Below are 6,827 nucleotides of genomic sequence, written 5' to 3'. Positions count from 1 at the left end.
TCCCTCCTGCCCACGCTGCGTGTCTTCATTTTCACACAGAGAAGCCAGGCGCCTCCTGCAGGTCGCTGGGTCTCATGACAGTTTCGGGGACGGCCTGACAGGTTATTTTTTTTATCATTCTCGTTAGTGATGTGCCTCCCCGTGTCTGAGAGGGAAAGTCATGAGCTTGAATCTTCTGGAATTGCCATTTTTCAGGTGAAAACAGAATATTAGAGCTCAGGCCGCCTAAGTCACAATGTGTTTGTGAAAGTCACCGTTTACGGCCACACTGAGTATCCACGTGAGCATGTACAGATCCGTGGACAGATCCGTGTACACGTACTAGTGTATGCCCCCGCCTTTTCATTCATCACCACCACACTTTGTATGGCGGCGTTTTGCATGTATTTTTGAGCGTGTGTACAGGTGTCTGCACGTGCTCCGTAGTGTAGACGTTGTAACACAGCGTGAGCTCTGTGTCGTACGCGGAGCAGCACTCGCAAGCCCCCGGGACCTGTCATGAGTGCGTGTGGGACGGGCTGTACATGGTGGGCTGGCTTAGGTGGGTCGGTAAGTGCAGGGGACAAGCCAGGAGAAGAAACCGGGGCTCACCTGTGCGGCGCACACACGAGACCGGGTGACGCGGGTTCCACCAGCTGTGGTTGGTGTGGGAACAGCCAGTCCCGGAGGCACAGCCGTGTAGGGTCTGGGTGGGCCCAGTGCTCCTGTGTCAGCTGTTGCTTCGAGGCTGGGAAAACAGGAAGGGAGCATGTGATTAGACAGTCGGTCTTGCCACACGTCCCAGTGACCCGCAGGGACAATGTCTTAAGCAACAGAACTCTGTGTCCCTCCCTCCTCCCAGAGTCAGAGCCCCTCAAGCCGGGGTGGCAATCCTGTGACTCATCAGGGGCCCAGCCTCCTCCTGTCTTGTTGCTCAGCTGTTCCTAGAACTGTCTCGTCTGTGTGGTCAGGCTGGCCCACCAGCAGGTCCACATTCCAGTGGAAAGATGGGGAAGGGAGGGCACTGCGCGGAAGTGGCCCACATCTGTCTTGCTTCCATTGGAATGAGTCAGGCCTAGCTGCAAGGGAGGCTGGTATGGCAGTCTCGCTCCCGGGGGTTGGGGGGGGCGCCCCGGAGCACGCAGCTGTCCCACGGAGGGCCTCGGGCTGCGTGTCCGGCGCTGCTGCCGCCGTGGGGCGGATGCCACCTTCCCCATCGTCTGACGGGTGGGTCCCGACTTCCGTGGCTCCCCTTCCTGGAACGTCTCGGGAAGAGGCAGACTCCTTCTCACATCCTGGTCTCACTCATGCTCAGCGTCCGCCTCAGGGGGTCGACATTGGCACAAAAAGCAGAATCCTGGCAGCCATAGTCATTTCTGTGGGAAACTGCATGAAATGTTGACATGAAACTTTGAATTCTATCTGCCGTGCTAAATGAAACGCCCTGTCATCACACATGCACGGAGGGTGTTCAACTCAGGGAACGTTCTGTCCGCTCCCCGTTGCATGGGGACTCCCCACGTGCCCTCACTTCACCGCAATTCCCTCTTACAGCCCCTGCCTCCTGGTTCAGACGCACCCCGAGTCCTGGGCAAGGACTCAACACAGGGACCCGGGGGATGGCCTTCGGCCGTGACGGGCCCTGAAGTTGGGGTCACATGAGCTCCCCGCTGACCCTCACAGTAGCCCCAGCAGCCGTGTCAGGGGGATATACTCGGTGCTTCCTTTTCCACGGGGGCCTGGGCGAGGGCGGTTTAGCCTTTGCTGGTCCTGGGTCCTGGCAGGAATGAGGGGTGAGGAAGCCGGGCGGCTTCGGGGCGCAGCTCACCAGCCCCGAGAGGAGGGGCCTTCTGCTCGCAGTGACCCAGCTCTGAGTGACGCGGCCGTGGGGACCCGGGCAGAGCCACCGAGCCCTTCGCTGCCTCCTCCCCATTCCTCCTGGGCCTCCCGCCACCCAGCAGGGCTGCCCCGCGTTGCTTAGCAACCCTTCACCTCCAGTTAAAACGCAGAGCACCTGGGACGGTGGGGCGGTGATTTCCCCGAAGATTCTTCCACTTTAGACAGAGAATTAATTAAAAGGAGATTTCACTTAGAATTAGCCCGAGTGTCTCCCGCCACAGGGAGCGGAGCGCACAGGTGACGCTCGGCACCAGGGCGTGTGCGGGCTCAGGACGCAGCCTCACACTGGTCTTTTTATTTTTATTTTATTTTACTGTTTAAAGCGCCTCACGCTTGTCTTGACATTGGAACCAGGAAGTAGTGGAGTGAAAGCCTGTTTTCACCATCTCCCGTCACGGTGGATTGTAGACCAAGTGGAAAAGCTATAAACACGGGGGATGGGAGACCAGGGGGTGTCAGTGTGCCCCCCAGGCTGGTGGCCCCTCATCGTGAGCCTCAGCTTCCTGCTCCGGGCTCAGCCTGTGGCAAGGACTGTCCCCTCGTTTCTACTTGCCCGGGCCAGTTCTGAAGGGGTCGGTTCCGAAGGGGACAGGGAGCTGAGGGAATGGGGTGCGGGGCTCCTAGCAGGGGCGCGGGGCGTGTTCCCCACAGTCCTCTGCGATGGGGTCTGTCCTGGGCATCGGGGACATTTGGCCACACCCCTGTCCCTCCCCACGGGACGCCCACAGCGCCCCCTCGCTCCCCCCACCCCCATGCCCGCACAGCAGGTAGAAGACCTGAGGCTCCACCCTCTCCCTTCTCCCCTGACCCTGCAGCCTGAAGCCAGTGCAGTGCGTGTGCTCCCCAGGATGTGGCCCAGGAACCCCGCAACCGTGTGTCCTGGTTGCGCATCTCGGGAGACTCTGGGGCAGGGTCTCCGGTGGGACCGCGCTGCCCGTCCTCGCGCGGGCCACGTGCTGCTCACGGTGCCGTGTTCAGGCCCCATGTGCCCGTGAGGATGCGAGTGTGAAATGGCCTAAAGCAGAAGGAGGAGGGGAAGACCTCGAGGCTGCGAGGGGCCCCGTGCGGGTGGGGAAGCTGCGGTTTAGACCTCGGCCTTCCGCGGGGCCCACCCGCGTACCCGCGTCTTCACAGGCTCGGCCGCCCCGACCCCCTGGGTCTCACGCGCAGTGTCTGCCCTGCCCCCTCTGTCCGCAGGGTGCACGCTCCTCTTCTACGAGAGCGACGGCAGGTCGGGCATCGAGCCGGGCAGCGTCCCCAAGCACGCCGTGTGGGTGGAGAACGGCATCGTGCAGGCCGTGCCCGAGCACCCCAAGAAGGACTTCGTCTTCTGCCTCAGCAACTCCCTGGGCGACGCCTTCCTCTTCCAGGTTCGTGGGCGCTTCCTGTCGGTCTGGGGCGGGTCCTCCCCCTCCCCCCGTGGGTGTCACCTCTGGGTCCCCATGGAAACGAAGGTGGTGGCAGACAAGGTGAGCCCCGGGGGAGCGAGGGGGGAGCTGAGCCGGGGGACGCGGCTGCCTGCGCGGGGGACGGTGTCACTGCGATCGCGGCGCGGTTCGCCCTGCGCTTTAGAAAAGGGATCGGATCCCGCCCTGCAGACAGGATGTGAGCTGTCAGGCTTTCTCTGTCATAACATGTCTTCTGAGATACTCCTTCCGTGAGACAGCAACATTCCAGAGTGACAGCCGTTCCCGCATCCCTCCTCTTTTCCACCTTCCCAAGTCTGTGCCTGACGCTCTGGAGCGTGGCTGTGAATCGTATGTAAAGACGCGAACCCGCTAGTGACTGCGGGGCTGGCTTTGCTCTTATCGGGAACCTTGGCGTGGGCTCCGCTGGGATGCACTCCCAGCACTTCCTGTGGGGCTTGTCAGGGACCTGCCTTCATTCATTGCCGTTACTCTGTGCTGCCTGTGTGCTGTGCTCACTGCTAGTGAGAACACCGGGAAGATGCTGACATAGTTCCTGTACTTAAAGAGTTTGCATGTTACACGGGACCGACACAGGGAGGGGCCTCGGTGCTGTGGGAAAGGCTGGCAGTGACGAGTGGGGGGCGTAGGGGTGGATGTGACGAGTGGGGGGCATAGGGGTGGATGTGACGAGTGGGGGGCGTAGGGATGGATGGGGGACACAGCCGTGAGAGTATCCCACGCAGGAGAGAGAGGCCGGAACAAAGGCCTAGGAGAGAGCGGTGGGTTATTGCACCACGTGTCTGGGTTTGGTCCCTAACGTGATTTCTATTTGGGAAATTAAAGTAATAAATATAAAATAGTGCTTTTGTTTGTGGACAGAAAAAAAATCTGTTATTCTTTCTTTAAATGTGTGATATAAAACACAAGACATAAACGCACGGCTCACCGAAGTATCGCCAAGTGCGTCTGTAACCCCCACTCGGGCCAGGAATAGAAGTGTCTAGTGGTGCGTGAGCCGCCCTCTGCCCACTGCCACGCGTGCAGCCGACAGCTGAATAGGGTGGATGCGCTTTCTCAGCCGAGCCAGGACGCTTTGTTTATCTGGGAATGTCTTCATTTCTCCTGCATCTCGAAGGCTAGTTCTACTGGATATGAAACCCGTGATTGACAGTGTTATTTCACAGCTTGAGGAGCCCACTCCACCGCCATCTGGCCGCTGTGGCTTCTGATGAGCCGTCGGCTGTTAATGTTGTGAGGATCCCTTTTCTAGACGAGTTCCTTCTCTCCTGTTGCGTTGGGGAGTCTTGTTGTTTGTCTTTAAACAGTCGGATTATAATCTGCCTGCAACTGTAACTATTGATGCCTTTCAGTTTATTCCATCTGGAGGCATTGAGCTTCTTGGGTGTGTAGGTGTGTGTGTGTGAAATCACATGTGTGACGTTCTCAGCCATTATTTCTTCCGATAGTTTATCTGCCCGTTTATTTATTTCCTCCTGGGACTCCCCTTATGTTAATGTTGGTGAAGACTCTGTTCGTTGTTCTTCATTCTTTGTCTGTTCTGTTCCCTGGACTGGACCTGGTTCCCTGGTTCTTTGTTTCTCAGCGGAAATCTGCTTTTCAGCTCCTCTGGTGAATTTTTCGCTTCATTTATCTACGTTTCAACTCCAGAATTTCTATTTAAAAATAATTTTGGTTTAAATTTCTCTGTTGAGCCCTAGCCAGTTTGGCTCGGTGGATAGAGCGTCGGCCTGTGGACCGAAGGGTCCCGGGTTCGATTCTGGTCAGGGCACATGCTCAGGTTGCAGGCTCGATCCCCCGTGGGGGGAGGGGGGGAATGCAGGAGGTGGTTGATCCATGATTCTCTCTCATCATTGATGTTTCTATCTCTCTCTCCCTCTCCCTTCCTCTCTGAAATCAATACAAATATATAAAATAAGTTTCTCCGTTGATTTTCTATTTGGTGAGATATTCTCAAACGTCTTCAGACGTGATCTCCTTTCGTTCTTTGAAAATATTCTCAGTAGTCGGATTACTGTCTTTGTCCAGCAGCCCATCGTCTGGACCAGTGATGGTGAACCTTCTGAGCTCGGCCTGTCAGCATTTTTAAAAACCCTAACTTAACTCTGGTGCCGTGTCACATATAGAAATTTTTTGATATTTGCAACCATAGTAAAACAAAGACTTATATTTTTGATATTTATTTTATATATTTAAATGCCATTTAACAAAGAAAAATCAACCAAAAAAATGAGTTCACGTGTCACCTCTGACACGCGTGGTCATAGGTTCGCCATCACTGCTCTAGACTCTCTCAGGGCCGGTTTCTCCTGACGGCCGCTGGTCCTGGGCGTGTGCTACCCTTTGCTGCTTCCTTCCAGGCCGGACGTCCCTCACACCAGTGACAGCAGCGCTGTCCTGCCAGCAGCTCCGTGACTGAGCCCTCGCTGTAGGCCGCCCTCTGGAGCGTGTTTATAGTGTGAATCGAGTGTGATCTGGCGAGTTGGATTGTGTGTCCAGATTCTCACCTGTCGATGTAGATGGGTGACGCCGAGGCTTCCAAAGGCTAAACACTGGGCCCAGGTCACACAGTCGCCGAGCGGTGGGTCCTGGTTAAGCCAAGCCCCCCTTTCTCCGAAGCCTCTGACGGCCTCCGTGTCCTGTGTATCCGCGGTAACACAGTCAGCAGCGGCTTTCTCTCGTCCTTAGGAGTCGGCTGCTCGCGGGGAATAGTTCTAAATCGTATCTCACGTGGCTGCTCTGGGTCCCTCCGGTGGAGTGATGGATCGCTTTCAGGACGCTGTGTTCCGCTCTCCTTCCGATCGAATCCTCACCTGAGAACACATACAGGGCGTCCCCAAAGATGTGCACACACAGTTTGGATCCTCATAAAGCCAGTGTTTTCTAAAGTACATTTCATTTTCAAAGCCGAGCTGTCAGCTGTTCCAGTGTGTATACATCTTTTGGGGATGCTCTCTCGCTGTATATGTATTTTAAATTGATTTTAGGGAGAGAAACATAAGCTGGTTGCCTCCCACACACGCCCGGACCGGGGATGAACGCACAGCCTGGGTTTGTGCCTGATCTGGAGCCGAACCCGTGACCTCAGGCGCCCAGGACGCCGCTCCGACCAGCGGAGCCACACCGGCCGGGCAGGGCGCTCTCCTGTTCACCCGCACACCCCTGGTGTGAATTCCTTTGGAAACGACTCTCCTGGCCACGAATTACTGGTAGAATCTACCCTTTGGGTCACATTGAATAGAATTCTTTCGTGGCAACATAGGGCCTTATTCATGCAAACCTCTGTGTCTGCTTGTGGGTGAAGTGTTTATGCCACTGACGGGGGGGGGGAGGGCAGAGCCCAGAAGGACCCTTTTCAGAGAGAATTACTGCCCTTGGGGTCCACGAGGGCGTTCCCTACCTTCTGGTTCTAACCTGCATTCCTGGGACGGCGCCTGGAAGGAGACCTGTGTGAGTGTGTGTATGTGTGTGAGTGAATGTGTGTGTGAGTGTAGGGGCCTGTGTGAGTGTGTGTGAGTGTGT

At 56.5% G+C, this 6,827-nt stretch overlaps 1 long non-coding RNA gene across 1 annotated transcript; it reads left to right on the top strand.

The window, feature by feature from the left end:
- The first annotated feature begins 3,075 nt into the window (after nt 1-3,075).
- LOC111824639 lies at nt 3,076-6,216 on the top strand. The gene is made up of 2 exons (XR_002827741.1): nt 3,076-3,248; nt 5,666-6,216. It is a non-coding gene; the product is annotated as an uncharacterized LOC111824639 (long non-coding RNA).
- Nucleotides 6,217-6,827: the final 611 nt, after the last annotated feature.

Source organism: Myotis lucifugus, unplaced genomic scaffold (assembly GCF_000147115.1).
Source record: "Myotis lucifugus unplaced genomic scaffold, Myoluc2.0 scaffold_3430, whole genome shotgun sequence".
Lineage (NCBI taxonomy): Eukaryota > Metazoa > Chordata > Mammalia > Chiroptera > Vespertilionidae > Myotis > Myotis lucifugus.
The sequence above is the reverse complement of the archived record's forward strand: the minus strand, read 5'-3'. Positions and strand labels throughout refer to the sequence as shown.